Raw genomic sequence first — 19,273 nt, forward strand, 5'->3', positions numbered from 1 at the left:
GGTTCATCTTGACTGGGAGGGTGGAAGAGGAAGCAAGTAGGTGTGTTTGAGGATATTCCTACAGATGCCCTGACAGGGAATTACTTTGATGATGATGTAGTACCTTGTGCACATGCAGTCAGGCTTGGATGAAGGCATGTAGGTCCAGTAGTCTGGGAGAGACCCAGAAAGATCTCATACCTGAAGATGGGACTGGTTGTAGTGGCTGTTTCAGAGAAGGTGCTAACTGGTAGCAGTAAGTCTGAATATGAGCCACAGCTGCTGGTGGGTACTGATGTTCCCTTGGACATGGTGAATGCAAGGATGGAGGTTAATAATAGTACTCAAGAGTGACAGCAAGGCACAGCTGTTAGAACTTACTAGGCTTCCTGTGGAAGGGGAGAGCTTGTGTTTTGAGAATATTCCTACAAATGTCCTGATAGGGAATGGCTGTGATGATGCGTTGCCTTGCGTGCATGCAGTGACACATAGTCTGGCAGGGGGACAGGCATTTAGGTCTAGTAGTCTGGGAGAGACCCAGAAAGATGATATACCTGAAGTTGGGACTAGTGGGGTGGCTGTTTCAGAGAAGGAGCTATCCTGTAGCAGTAAGTCTGAAAGTGAGCCACAGCTGCTGGGAGATACTGATGTTCCACAGCAAGAACTGAGGTGAGCAGAGGTACCCAGAGTGACAGCAAGGCAGAGCTGTTAGAAGTGACTAAGCTTCCTATGGAAGGGGTGCTGGGGAAGGTCACGAAGGTAGAGTTGAGACAGTTTCATCTTATGGATCCCACGTTACAAAGCTTGAGAGAGATGGCTAAGGAGGCAACTGAGGCACAAGGAAGAGGGGAGTTTGTATACTGGAACAAGGGTTTGTTGTACAGAGAGTGGACTCCTGGAGGTGGGCTAGAAAGTGAAGTAATATGGTCCTTGTTAGTGCCTGGAGCTTACAGTCTACCACTTGTAGCCATAGAACATGACATTCCTTTCTCAGGTCATATGGGCACATAAGACATACTAAAAGATGTATTGTGCAAAATTTCTATTGGCCTGGAATTGCGAGGGATGTGGTAGGACATTGTAGGACTTGTGAACAGTGCCAAAAAGTTGGTAAAGCAGGCGACAAAGCTAAGGCTCCATTAATACCTTTGCCCGTTATTGAAGAGCCATTTCAGAAATTGGCCCTGGATATTTTGGGATCCGAGTATGCCAAGTTTTACAGGAAAGAAATACATCTTGCTGGTAGTAGACTATACTATCAGATATTCTGAGGTGGTAGCTCTATCGTCTATTGCGGCAGAGAAGGTGGCAAATGCATTGCTAGGAATATTCAGCAGAGTAGGTTTTCTACAGGACATACTAACTGACTGAGGTGCCAACTTCATGTCAGACCTGCTATCTTGTCTGTGGAAGCATTGTGGGGTAAAACATCTAAAGACCATCCCCTACCATTTCCAGCCTAATGGTCTTGTGGAGAGGTTAAACTCTACATTGAAGACTATGCTATGGACATTTGTAGACCCAACACATTAGGGAGGTCTTGGATAGATTAAGTAGGACAGGATTAGCCATTAAACCAGTAAGTGTCAAGTCAGTATGGCAGAGGTCATTTACTTACAATACAGAGTGGGAAGTAGTAAAATTAGGCCAGAACCTGTTGAGGAGGAAACAATTCAAGCATTGTCAGTTCCTGTTACTAAGAAACAAGTGAGAGCATTTCTAGGGACAGCGGGGTATTATAGGAAATTTGTTCCCAATTACAGTACCATAATTGCACCCCTTACTGACTTAACTAGGAAGAATAAACTGGACAAGGTAGTGGGACCACAGATTGTGAACAGGCATTCCATAAACTTAGGAGATTCTGGGAGGACTCCCTGTGTTAGCCAGTCCAGATTACAATAAAGAATTTATTGTACAGGTGGGGCTGTACTTAGCCAAGTTTCCACAGAAGGAGAAGAGCACCAAGTGGTGTATCTGAGCTGTAGGCTCCAATCTATAGAAGAGTGTTATGCAGCTGTGGAGAAAGAGTGTTTGGCCATAGTGTGGGCATTGCAAAATTCACTGCACTAGCAGATCATGACCCTTTAACATGGCTTAATAAGGTCAGTAATCAAAATGTCAAGTTACTGAGGTGGAGTCTAGGATTGCAAGCATATGATATGACCATACAACATAGCAATGGGATTAATAATTCCAATGTGACTGGATTGTCCATGAAAGGAGTCGGAAAATATTACCAGGTGACCCATTTTTCTCAAGCGTCGGTTTTTCAAGGGTCACTTGAAAATTGTGCTTGAGTCATAATGGGGGGAGAAATGTGAATTAAATGAAACACTGTCATCTGTGTTAACATGTCTGGCAGGAGATTTATGTATATTCGCAGATTAACTTGTATTGTATGCCAGCAAGTGCAACTGCGACAATGTAAATGAGTTTTTAAAATGTTGAGCATTTCCCTGTTTATACAGAATGTTTAAAGAATCTGTCAGTGTTTTGATACATTTCCAATTGATCATGTTTCAGAGGAAGAAAGTACAAACTGTCTACGAACAATCAGCTGTTCAGTACGTGGTGTCATTAGAATGTTCCTGGTTGCTAGGTGATTATTTGAACAGATGACTGACAGGAAAATTAATTTTTCAAACAGCTGACTTTTTTTTTTAAGTAAGACAGTTGAGACTGTTAAAGTGGACTAGATAAAAGAGACTGCTGAAGTCAAGTGCTGAGCAGTTTGTGAAAAGCAGCAGTTAGTGAAGAGTTGCAGTCAGTGGATACCCAGGAAAAGAACAAAAATTGTAAGCCTGCCTTTGCCTTGCTGTTATGTTTTAGATTAGATCAGGGATAGTATTCTATAGTTAGATTAGGAAAGTTTAGTTATTTCGAGTGTTTCTAAGATGATAGACTTCTATCCTACAGATTTTATATTTTTGGTGATTGATCTGGTGTTTATTTAAAGTTATTGATTCACATTCTTGTAATCATTTTACTTATTAAATGTTTTTCATTACCTTACATTGTGGCTGGACAATCAGTGTGTTCTTTAGAGATTAGAGAGTGTTTATACCCGTTTGATACTCCCCAGGTCACCTTGAATGCCTCGCCGCTTCTTGTCATGGCTATACTTTACTTTGATATTTGTTTAATAACTGATCACCCTTTGAAGGGCATGTAGACTTGTCTGACTCTGGTGGCACTGTTTACCATTTTATTGGGGTGGGGACACAGCTGGAAATCTGTGTCAGGCTTCCCATAATTTTTTGTGTGGGAGAAATTTTAATTTATTTTGAGTATGAGTCATAGGTCTTAAACTGGAACACATTGTTCTGAAGTGTATAATAAGGGATTACATTTGGGATAGACAGAGGTATAATAGTCCAGACTCAGGAAGTACAGCATGTTCCTGTTGTGCTCTTATGGGAAATTGTGGAATTTTACTCTGTGCATCGGTGTTTTCTCTGACACTCCTACACTGGAGTCAGAGGTGAGGATTGAGACTCCTTTAATTACTGACCCAAGTTTTAAGTGGGGGACATCACATTTATGGTTGGAAGTCCAGTGAGATATTAACCGGATGTCACACCCCCTTTGGCATGTATCTGTCCAAACACATGCAATAACTGGACACCAACAGAGATACCTTACTAAAATAATACAAAGCCTAAACATGTCCTACATGGACAGACTCAAAGCCCTGTCACTATACTCTGTATCCTACAAACTAACAGGTTACCCATGTGTGGCATACAAGGCATCCTCTGACCCATTACTGATCGATATACTGCACATCAGCAAGTCAACTGACATCAGAAATACTGTGTCAAGGGGAATAAATCTCTTCTGCAACATCAGCAGAATGGTTTGGAGGGCCAGGCATATCTTGCAAAGGATGCTGCTGCTGTGGAACAGACTCCCCATCCACATAAAACAAAATTCATCCCTGTCCATTTTCACACACAACTTAGTTCTATAGATAGGCAACTAAAAGAAAATTTACCCCAGGACTGCCCCCCTACACTACTAATGGAAATAGGCAGCTCCTCAATGCTTTATTCCATGCATGGTTTCCCCTCAAATTATTGATGGTATAATCTCAGTTATTCTTATTGGGGGCAATGTAATTACAGGACCATGGGATGAGGTAAAGCCAATCTATAACCAAATAGGATAGGTTATTTCAAGCACAAAAAGAGAAACTGGCTAATCTTAAAATGGCCTGCAAGGGCAACTATCCAAATACTTACCTATTAACCTATTTAAAGGGGATTCCATGCACATTTCTGTCACTCTAAACTTCAGTACAAATAAGTATGAAGTAATGTATTTTGGCAAATCTGTGCCATTATTTTTGAATTAAAACACTCTGTACATGACTAAAATGATAAGGATTTAGGAATAGCTATTTCTTCTGATTTTTCATTTTTTATTTCATGTACTCACTATCAGGACATGCGCATTTCATCTTATGCACCCTATATACAAATAATTTTCTTTAAGTGATGAAGTTTGATAAATTTATACAAAACATACAGTTGCCCAATATTTGAATATAATAGCATATTTTGCTCATACAATAGGAATCAAATTATTACTACTTGAGGTAGTTCAGAGAAAATTTACAAAACAGAGTCTTTCAGTTCAAAATTTATCATATCTAGATAGGTGTCAATATATGAATTTATACTCAATTCATTATAGATTTACTAGGAGCAAAGCTATTAGTGTCTATAAAATTAATAACCATGAAAAACTACAGGCTGATAACTATTAGGTTATGACATACTGTACTGCTGACAGATAAACCTTCTCATCTGCACTCACTTAGCTTACTAGCACCCATCTGAGATGTTATCCAATGTTAGCACCTGTTTATAAACTGGAGTGTGCAGTAGCATATAAAAGTTTGACAGAAGGGTCCCTTCAACTACTCTAAAAACTTATTTGCAAAATTCCTTGCAAGTGGATTAGGAAAACTCTATAGCACAACGATCAACTGGCTAAAATAGAGGAACTATTTTACATTAAAACACTGAGAATATACTTGTACATAAAGTACTAAATGTGAAATTCAGACTGGAAAAATGAAAATATCCACAAGTGTAATAAGGCTCTTGATTAACATGGCACAGATATAACAGCATGCCCAGGAAGTGTTAAGACACCCTTCAGGCCTGTGCCACAACACCCCTTGGCATGCAGTAATGCCTGTACCATGTACACCCCTCATGTCTAGTTTTGTACATAAACTATCAAAAAGAGTTACTGACTGGATGTTTTTTTGGCTACAGTGTTTTTTGGTAGCTGATTGTATTGTAAGTGCCATCACTCATTCCACTTGAAAGGAAAGTTGTCTTGGAACTAAAAAAAATGTTTTTAAATAACATATTTGCATTGCAGCTATTTTAATGCATTAAAATCACTATAGGTGCTTTTTATAAAATTTTAATGTCTTTCCACAAAATGTCCAACACTGGGCCTGTTATATTAATGCATTAGTGTTTTAGTGCTTTCTTGTCATCCTAGTACATTGATATAAATGACAGCAACGTGAGTCACAGGCATCTTACACACCTTCTGTAGCAGGAGTGCTTGCATTTTATTCCTGAATGACTGTTGTACACATTTCTCAGAACCTGTTGTAAGCCATTCAGAGCAATTTTCCAGCTCCAGCCAAAGAAAGCTAAATTTCAAGCTTTTGTAAGGATTGCCATTTTGTAGTCCTAAGCTATAAACACTGTTGGACTCTCTCACACATTCTTCAAAGCTAGCAATGGAATCCTAGAGCTGTTAATCAACACTTCAAAGAACATGTTCTACTTAGAATATGCCACAGTAAAAATATTTTGCTATCCTGAATATTTGAGAAATGTGCAAATGTACATGCTATTTTTGCTCAAAAATATTTCATTAGCACAGTACAAAATCAAATACAACTATTTGTTCTTCAGTTCATATGTACTTACTAGGTTGTTGATCCACGAGGATTTTAAGAAGCCTAGTCATAAATTCTCATGAAGATTTTACCCTTATATTTTAAGTACAAATAATAGGGTGGCCACAGTGGTGCAGCGGTTAAGCATTGCCGCCTCACAGCAAGAGGTTCTCCGGTTCGATTCTTGGCTGGGGGGTGCCTTCTGTGCAGAGTCTGCATGTCCTCCCTGTGGTCACGTGGGTTTCCTCCGGGTGCTCCAGTTTCCTCCCACATCCCAAAGACATGCTGTAGGTGGACTGGACAGTCTAAATTGGCCCTAGGCATGAGTGCGTGCATGTGTGTGCCTTCTGTGGTAGGTTGGGCGCTGGGCTGGCAACTCAACACCATAAAACTACACTGCCAACCATGAGCAGACAGGTGATCCGCTGTGGCGACCCCTAACCGGGATAAGCCGAAAGAAGAAGACTAAGTACAAATAATCCAAAGTTAAGCAGAATATTTCAAGTTGAGATTTTTTTTAAATAGGCACATATGCCTTTATATAATACACTTCATATTTCTGTTTCACTGCTAGTTTTTGATTTGTTATAATGCAACATACTAAGCACCAAAAAGTACAGTTGTGTACACTTACCATTCCCTGTTGCAGTCATCACATTTGTGTTATCCCTGCCAGGGTAGCCCTCGGGCGGCCCGAATACCAGAGGCTTAGTATTTCTGCATTGATTGCTGTCACTTCAGGAATGACGTCAGGTCGTCAGTAGTATAAAGTAAGGCAGCTGACACCATTACATCAATTTTTCTTGCCCTGTTAGGAGCCCCCAAGTGAGAGCCAGGTTATGGTGGAAGAACCCCACTAGTTGAAAGTAAATACCAAAATGTTCCTTGTAAGGAGAGAGAGAGAGAGAGAGAGAGAGAAGAGGGGGATGGAGGGTGGGAAACCAGGACTGAAACAGTGAATACACTCGAACATCTACATTTATGCCAAGTGTACACAACTGTACTATGTTCTTTGCATTTCACTGTTGCAGTCATCACATTTGGGTTGATTCCCAAAGCTGAGGAAAAGGGTGGAGGCAGTCAAGGAAACTTGGGCCTGGCTAGGATGCCCTGCAAGACTGCCGTGACAAAGCCTGCCCTGGATTTGGAGAAGATAGGCAGGTGGTAATGCTTGGTGAAAGTGCGAACAGATGTCCAGATGGCAGCTTCCAGGATGTCTCTGGTGGGGACTTTGAGGAAAGTTGCAGAGGTGGAGGCTGCTCTGGTGGAGTGATTCCTGACCCCCTTAGTGGGAGGTTTTCTGTGTTGCTTGTAACAGAAATGGATGCAGTGTGCTATCCATTTGGAAATTGTTTGGAGATGGCTTTGCCCTCTGCCTCTGCAGCAAAGCTAACCAGTAACTGATCAGACTTTCTGAATGATTTAGTCCTGTCTAGATATAATCTGAGCTGTCTGTGCACATCTACAGAGTGCAGGATCCTTCCCCCCTTGTTTTGTGGGTTAAGGAAAAAGGTGGGCAAATGAATGGATTGGTTGAGAGCCACACTGGACACCACTTTGGGCATGAAGGATGGGTTAGTCCTGGGAGAAACCCTGTCAGCATGGATGATGATGAAGGGCTCCACAGCCATGACTGCTTGTAGCTCGGAGACTCTTCTGGCTGAAGTGATGGCCAGAAAAAAAGCTGTCTTCCAGGAGAGAAATTTTAACTCTGCTGAAGATGCTGGTTCAAAGGGGGGGGTAGGGTGAGCTTTTCCAACACAAAGTTAAGGTCCCAAGCTGGGGTGGGTGCTCTTCTGGGTGGCCTCAAGTTGCTAGCCCCTCTTAGGAATTGCTTGATCAGAGGGACTGAGAAAAAGGGGCTGCTCAGTGTGGAACTGAGCAGAGATAGCAGAGGCATGAATTTTAATAGAGGAAAAAGAGAGAACACTGTGTAGCAGGTCAACTAGGTAATCCAAGATGTGGGGTAGGGAGAGCTTGCCGTATCGGCTCCCTTAGCCTCAATCCAGGTGCAGAACCTTTTCCATTTGTCAGCATAAGACTTTCTAGTGCTAGGGCATCTGGCATCATGTATAACATCTAGAACCTGTTTACTGAGGTTGGCAGATTGATCAGTGGTCAGGGAATAAACCAGGCTGCCAAATTGAGGGTCTGCAATTGGGGATGCATGAATTCTCCTACCCTCTGGGTCAGGAGGGTTGGGGTCTGATTGAGATGCCATGGTGGCAGTGGGGACAGGCTGCGTAGCAATGAGTACCAGTGCTGGTGAGGCCAGTCTGGAGCAATAAGAATTGTCCTTGGTTTTTCCTCCCTTAGTTTGAGCAGTACCCTGGTGATGAGTGGTAGTGGAGGAAATGCACAGACCGATAGATAGACCCAGGGGAAGGATACGGCATCCACTTTCCAAGTCATGCAGTGATGTTCCCTGGTGCAGAACCTGCTGAGCTGATGGCTGGTGTGGGAGGCAAAGAGGTTGACCTTCGGGGTGCCCCATTTCTGAGTTATTAGGGTGAAACTTCTTTTGTCTAGCTGCCACTTGTGTGGGTCCAGAAGATTTCTGCTTAAGTGGTCTGCCAGAAAGTTTAGAGAACCTGGCAGGAATTGTGCTAACAGGTGGAATTCCATGGCAGAGGCTGTGTGCCAAAGGGTCATGGCCAACCTGCATAGAGGGTAGGAGTGAGTACCTCCCTGCTTTTTGATATACCACATCACAGTGGTGTTGTTTGTTTTGATCAGGAGAGTCCCTGGACAGAGAAGGGACCTGAAAGCTGTCAAGCTTCTGGTTGATGTGCAGATGGATTTGCTGTGGGCTCCCTTGGCCCTGTATGCACCTGCCATCCAGGCGTGCACCCCAGGCATAGTCTGATGTGTCTGTGGTGAGGGTACGGGTGGTGAGAAAGGTAGTCCCTTGTTGTGGGAGCATGCTGCTGCCCACCAAAGAAAATCTTTCCTTAGGCAAGGTATCACTGGTATAAGAGTTTCCAGGTCTTGACAGTGTTAACACCAAGGGTTTTTAGGTACCACTGAAGTTTCCTCATAGGCAGTCTGGCATATGGAATGCGCAGAATGCAAGATGCCATGAACCCCCGAGCTTGCGGGATTTTCCTTGCAGATAACTGGGGTCTGGTGGCTAGTTGAGATTAGTAGGTTGTCAGGTAAGTTTGCTTTTCTGGTGTAAGGAATGCCATCTGGGATGCTGTGTCCAGGCTTGCTCTCAGGAATATAAGTTTCCTTATAGGCAGTCTGGCATATGGAATGCGTAGAATGCAAGATGCCATGAACCCCAGAGCTTGCAGGATTTTCCTTGCAGATAACTGGGTCTGGTGGCTAGTTGAGAGAAGTAGGCTGTCAGGTAAGTTTGCTTTTCTGGTGTAAGGAATGCCATCTGGGATGCTGTGTCCAGGCTTGCTCTCAGGAATATAATCCTTTGGGTGGGTACTAGTTTGGATTTCTTTTCGTTGATAGTGTACCCTAGGGAGGTCAGTAGGGACTTTACAAAGGCCAGGTGCTTGAGCAGCTTTTCCTGTCTGCCTGAATTAGGCAGTAGTTTAAGTATGGGTAAATTTGGATATTCCTTTGTCTACAAAAGGCAATGGCGGGAGCCAGACATTTTGTGAAAACTCTGGGAGCAGTAGATAAGCCAAAGGGAAGTGCAGAGAACCTGCCCTGAAACGTAGATATTTCCTGCATATTCCCTGATAGGAATGTGGAGGTAGGCCTCCTTTAGGTCTAGGGTGGCTAGCCAAACATCCTTGGAGAGCATGGGTAACAGTTGCTGGAGGGTGAGCATTTTGAATTTTGGTATCACCAGGAAGGTGTTTAGAACGGATAGAGCAAGGATGGGTGCCAGTTGTCCTGTTCTCTGGGTACCAGAAATAGTCTGGAGTAGAAACCTTGGCCTACCTGTTCTGCAGGAACATGCTCTATTGCCCTCAAAGACAGGGGGGAAAGGACTTGCTTTTTCACCTATGTCCACTGGTTAGGAGGTAGATCTGTCCACTTGTTAGGAGGTAGATCTGGGAACCCTTTTGGGGTTGGAAGAGTGTGGAAAGAAAATGTGTATCCCTGGGACACTATATTGAGGACTCAGCGGTCGTTGGTAATGGTGGCCCAGGTGTTTGCATGAAAGGAGTGTTTCCCCCCTAGGGGTAAGTGCAGGTGGGCAGAGGGATGGGGTGGGAGAGGAGAGTCACTGTGAGTTCTTACCATGAGGGGGTGGCTTAGAACTCCCTGGTTCTGAAGTGGAGGAATTCCACTGTTTAGATCTCTGCATTCCCTGTGGCTGCTGTCTGGGGGTCTGCTTCCCCAGGGTCTGGGCTGAACTGACCTAGTGGGAGCAGGAAAGGACCAGTGCTTGGAGGGGCAATGCCTGCTGAACCTTGGTGGCTGTACCTGTAGGAAATCCTTAACTGTCTGCATAGATTTAACTTTTTCTTCCATCTTTTTTAAGACCTCTTCTGCCTTAGTTGTCTTTGCGCAAGGGTGCATCCAATAATTTTGATTTGACATGGTCTGGCAAGGGCTGTTCCTTAAGCCATGCATGTCTTCTAAGGACAGAACCGGTGACTGCTGCCCTGCAGGAAGCTTCTAGGGCATCAAAACCACAGTGTAAGGTGCACTTAGTAACTTGACTTGCAGAATACATTAACTCTTGTAACTCTATTTTCTGCAGAAGCAGGAAAGGAAGACACTTTTTATTTGAGGAGTTCCATGGTAAGTTGCTGAAATATTAGCATATGGAACTGGCAATTTAGTGCTCTGATAGCAAGAGTAGCAGAGGTGTATACTTTTTTTTACCCCATCTGTCTAGTGCTCGGGAATCCCTATCTGAGGGGGTGGGATTCTTAGCAGAGGTTGTTTTAATTCTTTTAGGCCCTTGAGAAATTACCTCAGGGTCAGGAGTAGGGTTTTTGAAAAGAAATTTGCGTGAGTCAGGGACTCTGTAATACTGGTCAGGTTTTCTGGGTGCAAGAGGGAGGGTGTCAGGAATCAAACTTGATTCCAGGAAAACATCGTCCACAACATCCAGGACTGGGAAAATGGCCAGGGCTCTGTGCTGTGGAAGGTCCAAGAATTCTCTGAGTCTCCTTTTAGACTGAGGGTAGTCCTGACATTCCCATTGAAAATGCTCCCTTAAGGTATGAAGGGTTTTCCCCAAAGGAAAATTCCTCGGGTGGAGAGGCTGAAGGAATGGAATCCTCTGCATCAGAATCCTCATAAGCAGAGAGGGGTTGCATGTCTTCATATTCAGATGCATCAGAGTAATCAGACTCCTGTTCAGACAAAACTACTGGGGACAGATCCCTCTTCCTTTTAGAAGGAGTAGCTTGGCTTTCCCTGATCAGCATGATAAGCGAAAATATCTAGCTACAATAGGGGCCCAATGACGTACAATTCTGGCGTTACAACACAAAAGCAACAGCGAAGAACGTCGTGGTCTGGGCCTAAGCAAGTGATACAGTAAGAATGAAAGTCTCGGTATGTTATTTGCTTTCCACAGGTGAGACAATTGTTAACTTTTTCTGACATCGGTTAGTGCAAGAAAAAAGGATCCCCAATGGGGTACTTAGCTTTAGAAGACTTCAGCTTCAATTCGGAAGATGACTCAGGTAGCGGCTGACCAGCACTTGTGTGAACTGCCTCTGCTTTGGGCTCCTTGGCAAGAAAGACTGATGTAATGGTGTCAACTGCCTTACTTTATACTACTGACGACCTGACGTCAGTCCTGAAACGACAGCAACCGACACAGAAATACTAAGCCTCTGGTATTCGGGCTGGCCAAGGGCTACCCTGGCAGGGATAATCCAAATGTGATGACTGCAACAGTGAAACACGAAGAACATCCATAATCCATCAGCATTGCAAATCTGTAGTTCCCTGTATAAGAGTCGCACTGCATTTTACAAAACTGTTGCAGTTACAGAAAATATCACTTACAAGTAGATCACTATACAAAAAATGGGCTACCACAGCAATCTCAAAATATTTAGACCAGCAACTTAAACCTTTATTGAAACATAATATGTCCTATATAAAGGACACTGGTGAATTTTTAATGTAATTGAGAAGGTTTTTAGATATAAATATGACAAATGTATTGTTTGTAACTATGGATATTAAGTCCTTATTTACGGTCATTCCTAATATAGGTATTGAATATGTTAGAGAATTTCTAGTCAAGTACAGTACTTTTACAGCAAACAAAATTTCACTGCTATGTTCTTTACTGGAGATTGTTCTACAAAATAATGTTTTCATGTTTGGGGACGCTGCATATCATCAGATTTCAGAAGTAGCTATGGGCACACCTGTAGCCAACAGCTATGCTAACATAGTATTGGCTAGATGGGAAGAATACACTTTTTTTGATTTTAACAAACATGAATACTACAATAGTGCTTTAATGCATTACAAACCCTTTGTAGATGACATAGTATTGTGGAGAGGTAGTAGGGAGGTATTGGAGCTATTTGTTGAACATCTACAAAACAGCACCAGCTTCCTTAAGTCTTGTTCAGTAGAGGAAATCACCTTTTTGGATGTTAAACTGATGAATACTGGTGGTAGAATTCATACAACTATATATATAGGAAAGAGATACAAGCAACTAGGTATGTACATAATTCCAATATGCACCCCACCCATATTTATAAAGATGTAGTAAAAAAATCAATTTTTGAGAACCAGTAGGTTAAATACTACTGAAGAGGGGTTTGCAGCTGACATTAATACTATGACACAGGATTATTTGGCAAGAGGCTATAACAGAGGTTTGTTAACTAAGAATGCAGAATATGTTAGATCTGAAAGGCCTGGCTAGGCCAAACCATATTTATTTGGAGAAGGCAATAATGCCCAGAATAACAGCTCTGTGAGAGATGCTGGACTTCATAAACTAGGATACATGATTAAGTATAACAGACATTTTAGACAGTCAGTCCATAATTAAAAGAAATTGGACTGCTATTAATTCTGATGTTAATGTTAGGAATAGTACGAGAAAGGCCTTATTTTTATTTATTTTATAAAAGAAAGAAAATAATCTTAAACAACTTCTCTGTTATAAAGATTTTAGTAAAAATGAAGAGCTACTTAGATTTAACAAGGGGACAGTCCCCCTGCTATAGCTGCATTTTTTGTAAGTTCATTAATACGGAGAAAGAATTTATACATCCCATAACACAAGCTAATTTTATTTTTAAGGCATTTGGGACATGCAATAGTGAAAATTTAGTCTATTTGGCTAATTGTGAGAAATATTTATGTTTTTATTGGCAAAACCAACTGCAAATTTAAGGAGAGAATTGCCTCCCATTTATCTGACATAAGAAGAGGGGTTGAGAAAAATGCACTTAGCAAGCATATTTTACCTTGTGGAAATGAGCATGCTTTTAAATTCAGGATACTGCAGAGATTTTGCAAGAATAAGAGGGCTGGGGACATTGTGAATGCTAGAGAGAGAGCAGAATATAAATGGATAAACTTTTTTTTAGATCTGATGTCTGCCCAGGGCTTAATAAAACTAACCGCATTAAACCCATTTTAAAACTAAGACTAGCATATGTCAGTTAGAATATTATATTTGTCCTATGAAGTTTTTAGGTTGTAATGAAGCATTTTAGTATACTATTAAGCTGACTATTGCTTTTAGTGAAGTTTTCTAAACTAGGTTTAGTCAATTAATTACATCAAATTGCATAATTATATAATATGTTTATGAACTATGTTATGTGACTGGCTGGTGTTATACATTTATTCTGTGGTTGTAATGTATTGATTCATTCTTGAAAAAGAGTTTCAACTTGAAAGCTTGACATAATAAATCCTGTTTTATATGGATGGTCGTGCTGTGCCCTTTTTTACTGGACCAAATGTGATGACTGCAACCGTGAAACACGAAGAACATCCATAATCTGTCAGCATTGCAAATCAGTAGTTCTCTGTATAAGAGTCTCACTGCATTTTACAAAACTGTTGCAGTTACAGAAAATATGACTTACAAGTAGATCACTATACAAAATATGTGGTCAGCTCTTAAGGTTGCCATCTTTTAGATGACCAAAGTGGAATATTCTTGCAGAAACTTGTGCAGGACAAACCATGCAATCCTCAAATGAGAAATGATAATTTTCATCTTATTACCAATAATAAAGACTATATGATGTACAATGCTGGTTGTTTATACTATGTGCAATATTAAGATGACTTAAATGTAGTATCACAGCTTTTTGTAACACTTGGAAAAAAAAAGAAAATATGTTTTCTTGCAATATATCAAGACATTTACCATTTTTTATGCCCCCTCCCTTTCGGGACAAAACTGCACAAACCAGTACTGTTATGCAGAAACAGAGACACGTGGAACCCTATCAGCTAGGTACACTGACACTGTTTCTCTTCCTTTCTGCAATAAAGACAGTGGAAATCAGTTTCACAACACTCTGGACTAGGTTCATTAACAACTACAAAAATTGTAGCTATTGTTTTGGCAGTGTGCTGCACCGCCAACATGTTATTGTGCTACTTGGTATTCATTAAATGGGATCTACATGATGTGTAGAGCTGCCAAACAAATAGAAATAGCAGAATATGCTGACAGTATAAACTGCTGAAGTACATACCAATTAACCAATTCAATATAAATTTTGGCCTGTACACCAAAACTCTATGTAATACAGCACAATTACACTTACGAAAAAAAAACAAGCTAGGGGTTGCTACTATTATTATGCTGCAAACACAAGCTTTAAATCAGAGTGCTGCTGCAGGACCTTGAGTAAGAATAAGAAGGATGTTAAGACCCTTTTTGACTTATGGACTGCATGGCGCAGAAATTGCTGAGAGATACAGGATGGACAAGGAAACATTGGAGGAAATATAAAACCTCTGCTTCCCACACTTCATGTCCCAAAGAAATCATGGAGAACCTATCTCAGTGGAAACAGAGGTATGTTTAGCATTACATAACTAGCTACTGGTACTTTTCATAGACCCACAAGGGATATATTAGGCGTGATTACACCAGTTTTTAAATGCAGTGCTATTACATGTAAGGGATCACATCTGTTTCCCATGCACCCTACAGGAGACAGCAAGAACTATGCAAGAATTCTACGCAGTAGCATACTTTCTTGAAGTGTTGGGAGCCACAGATTACACACATTGAAATAAAATTCCCACCCAAGGATCAGGGAAGGAGGTATAACAGAAAAGGATTTCACTTGATAAACTGTCAGCTTGACTGTAATGCCTTAATGATCGTTTAAAATGTCTGTGCAGTTAACCCTTGTAGTTTCCATGACTCACACATACACAGCATACCTGTCAGCTGTACACAAGGTTTGCTAGGGGTGATATTTCTCAAGGGCATCTAGTATGGGATGCAGGTTATGCACTTGAGCCCTGGGTCATGACACCCATGAGAAATCCAGACAATCCCATTCAGCAAGAAATCAACAAGGCTCATCCTCAAACGAGAAATATCATAGAGCATGTGTTTGGACTGCTTAAATCAAGGTTCTGGTGTTCCTGTGGTGGTAAACCTTAGCACAGTATTACTTGAAGGACTATGTGTGAAAGACATCTGCTACGTACAGGGACAAGAAATATGAACCCCATTATGCACCCAAAAAGGTGGTGTCATGACGGACCCTCCCTCAGTCCCCTCATGTTCTGCAGAGGTGTAGGACAGGTATGTACTCGAGTCCTCAAGTCCTCATTAGCAGAAAATTAGCATAGAAATGCATTGACTAGGAGGTCCAGCTGAACAAGGGAATTACCACCATTTAGATTGTCAGACCTTGATCTCCCTAATGAGTGTTTGTCCTTGTGGTGTTACTCTGACCTATTTCTTGGAATTTCAGGATTGTCCTCTTCCAGTGCCCTTATGAGAAGCTCTTGATCTTTCTGGTCACAAAGCAAGTCAAAATGTTCATCTGACAGTGCCACTAAGCAGATGGCCAAATCACTGAAACGTATGGCAATTATCCCTGTTATGCTATTCATTAAGACATTAGAGGCAATGCCAGTGCAAGTCTTGGTTGGTTACTTGATTACAATATGAACACACCTTTTCAGGTAAGTAAAGGCAACACCTCACCAGCAACAGCAAGGATAATGAGCCAGGCTGTTCAGGGACATAAAAAAAAAAAGGTGGGACACAAGGCATATGCACTTATGCAGACAGTGTATTACATCATGGTATGCATTTGGAATGGGTGTACGGATGGACTCTAATGTAGAAATTCACATTTTACTCAGTGGTGATTAGTGAAGGTGAAACCCCAACAACAACATAAACGAAATTACAGCTGAGTAAGTAAACTTACCATAACTATAGATGTTGAATGATCACTACTGCAACAGCCTTATGAATAAGAGTTATATCCTGACAACAATAAAAGAGATGGCCAGCTTTCAAAGCTTCAGGGCACCTTCCATGGGCCCAAGCTGTCAGGCCAGCTCAAGCTACTCTGAGTTTGGGTGCCAAGCCCTTCAGAGCTTTCCTGCCAACACAGAGAGGGACGCTGATCTCTAAAAGGGCAATGCTAGGAAGAACAAAAATATAAATACCCTGACATAAACAAAATACCAAAAAACAAGGGAAAAGATGGAGGCAGCTGCTACTGCAGCAGTGATCATTCAAACATCTACTGTTATGGTAAGTTTATTTACACAATTGTACTAAGTTCATCATATTGATCACTGCTGCAGTAGCCTTAGCTATTTGGACGGATTACTCTAGCTTACTACTTTTGAGAGGTGGAAGGAGAAGGGTCCAGGAGCCCCTGGAGTATTGTCCTTGCAAAACCTGATCTAAATCGAGAGAAGGAATCAAGTTTATAGTGCTTTGTAAAAGTATGTACAAAGGACAAAGTTGCAGCTTCTGGAATACTTTTAGAATCCAACCCTTTCCAAAAAGCCATAGATGAAACCAAGGTCCTGCAAAAGTAGTCCTTGACCTTTCTTGAAATAGTTTTGTTGTAGTGAGTATAACAAAAGGTAATACTGCACACTTAGACAACCATATGGAAATACTCTGTTTTCACACAGGTTTTCCCTTCTTACCATCATAAGAAATGAAAAACTGATCCGAAGATCTGAAAGATTTAGTTCTGTCACGACAGTATCTGAATTGTTTGTGGACATTCAAGGTATGGAGTATCCTATCTCCCTCAGTTTTAGGTTCAGGAAAGAAAACAGGGAGGATGGATAGTTTGGCTTAAAGCCATAAATGAAGGATTAGTTTTCATAGAAACCCTGTCCTTGTGGAAAATGAGCTAGGGTTGACTAACAATAAGAGCTTGCAACTCATACACCCTTCTTGCCTAGGTCAAAGCAATCAGTAAAACTGTTTTCCATGCTAAGAACCTCAAGCCAGCCAGGTTAGCTTGTTCACATGGAGCAAGTGATAGCTTCCCTAACAGAAAATTAAGATACCAAGACTGTAACAAGGTGTCAATCACTGTAGAAATTGATTATTTAATGGCTGCATGCATGGAACTGTATTGTCTCATAAGACAGATTTCAACAATTTGCAAAGTTCAGCCAAAAGATGCTTAAAGTAAAACAGTCACTGGCCTCACTCTGCAATTCAGCCACTGAAATCTGTGATTTCTACAGTAACTTTAAAGCTAAGCTAGAATGCCTTCACATTGCTGGAGGATAATAACTAAGATTTGGTCATGTAAGCTACAATATACCAGCTTTTTAGTTGTGTGGCATTTTTATTCTGAAGCTTTCATATTTTCGTCATGCTACAAATGCAGTCTGCCTGTTATTCTCATGTTTGTAATGAATAAGGGTCAGTGATGCACTGCACACTTCTCGTCTGCTGAAAGGAAAGCTTAGCTTACTACTTGTTTATTTGCAATTTGTTTACTGGGTGGGTGAGTGTGTCTGCTGACCCTTTTCAGTCACATCACAGATACTAAAGAACAGTACAATACACAAAGATGACAATGCAAATAAAAAATACAATTGATGAATATACAATGGTATTACATTACACTGTTAATATACAAAAGAACACGTATTATATTCACTCAGCTATTGTTGAGTAAATTCACAAGTAAAATAAAATAAAAAAAAATATATATATATATATATATATATATATATATACACACACACACACACACACACACACATATATATATTGCTACATATATTTACAACTAGTGAAGATGTCTGCTGCAACAGTAGTTTGTCTGATAAATTTATAATACTGTAAATCCTATAGTTTTTGATAAGAATAAAGTACAAATCTTTTAACCAGCACCATGGGCCAAGAGCACTTAGTCTCTTTATTAAGGTGCTCGTTCAAGATATTGCATTTGACATCACTGAAAAGGTGATTTAATAGTGGGGGTCCTTGTCCGGAGAAGGCTCATTCTCCTTTTGTGGTTCTGAATTTAAGATGGGGCAGGGTAGGAATGTCATTCTAGCTATTTTTAGTGAGCAGGTTTGTAGAAATATTTTTTTTAAACTGGGACAGTAACCAGAATGAAGAATTTTAAATATCAATGCAACATGGAGTTGAGTGGCTCTAAGCATAACAGGGTAACCAGCTGGAGCTTTTTAGCAGGTCACAATGATGCATGTTTATATGAACTAAAAGAACAAATCTGCTTACTGTTTTCTACAATTTGCAATTTATTAACATTGTAATGGAAGTGTAACCTCAAAAGTAGTAAGCCATATTTACGTTTGGCAGTGCAAACATTTTACTATAGCTGCACTTGCAATAGGCAAAAGTAGGTGAGAGTTCAGATAGTACTGAGTTGAGATGGAAGTTTACTGGTGATCTCATCAGTAAGAAGTAAAAAAAATAAGGCAGGGGCACAATGTCAAGCTGACATCCCCTTGTTGTATAGTGCTAGGAATTGCATTTCTCTTAAAAATATTTGAACATTTCAAATATGATCTCTCTTTTCATTATTAGTAAAGAATACACTCTATCTTCACAACCAATGGAACTTACATAATCCTTCGCTTTAGTATGCTAAATAACAAGCATGCACAGTCTGAAACATACTTGTGCAAAATATGACATTTTATGCAAGAAAAAAAAACATATCTGCTACACATCCTTTCAAAGAAAAAACAGCACAAACGACATAAGGTTGAAAATATTTTTAACATAATAATGCATTTCTTTGTCATTATCACCTTACCTAAACTGTTAACAAATGCTTAAACCTTTATGTATTTAAGTATCACAATTTCAAACATTCACAAAATGCTTTGCTTCTAAAATACAAGATAAATGTTATCATTTGTGTAGTTTAACAGTACAAAAGTAGCAGTAGTGAAACATGGGACTACACATATAAAAAAGTGTATGAAAAGCCAAGGAAGCAG

This window comes from Protopterus annectens, chromosome 3.part1, assembly GCF_019279795.1.
Source record: "Protopterus annectens isolate FY-2018-M chromosome 3.part1, PAN1.0, whole genome shotgun sequence".
NCBI classification, from domain to species: Eukaryota; Metazoa; Chordata; order Ceratodontiformes; family Protopteridae; genus Protopterus; species Protopterus annectens.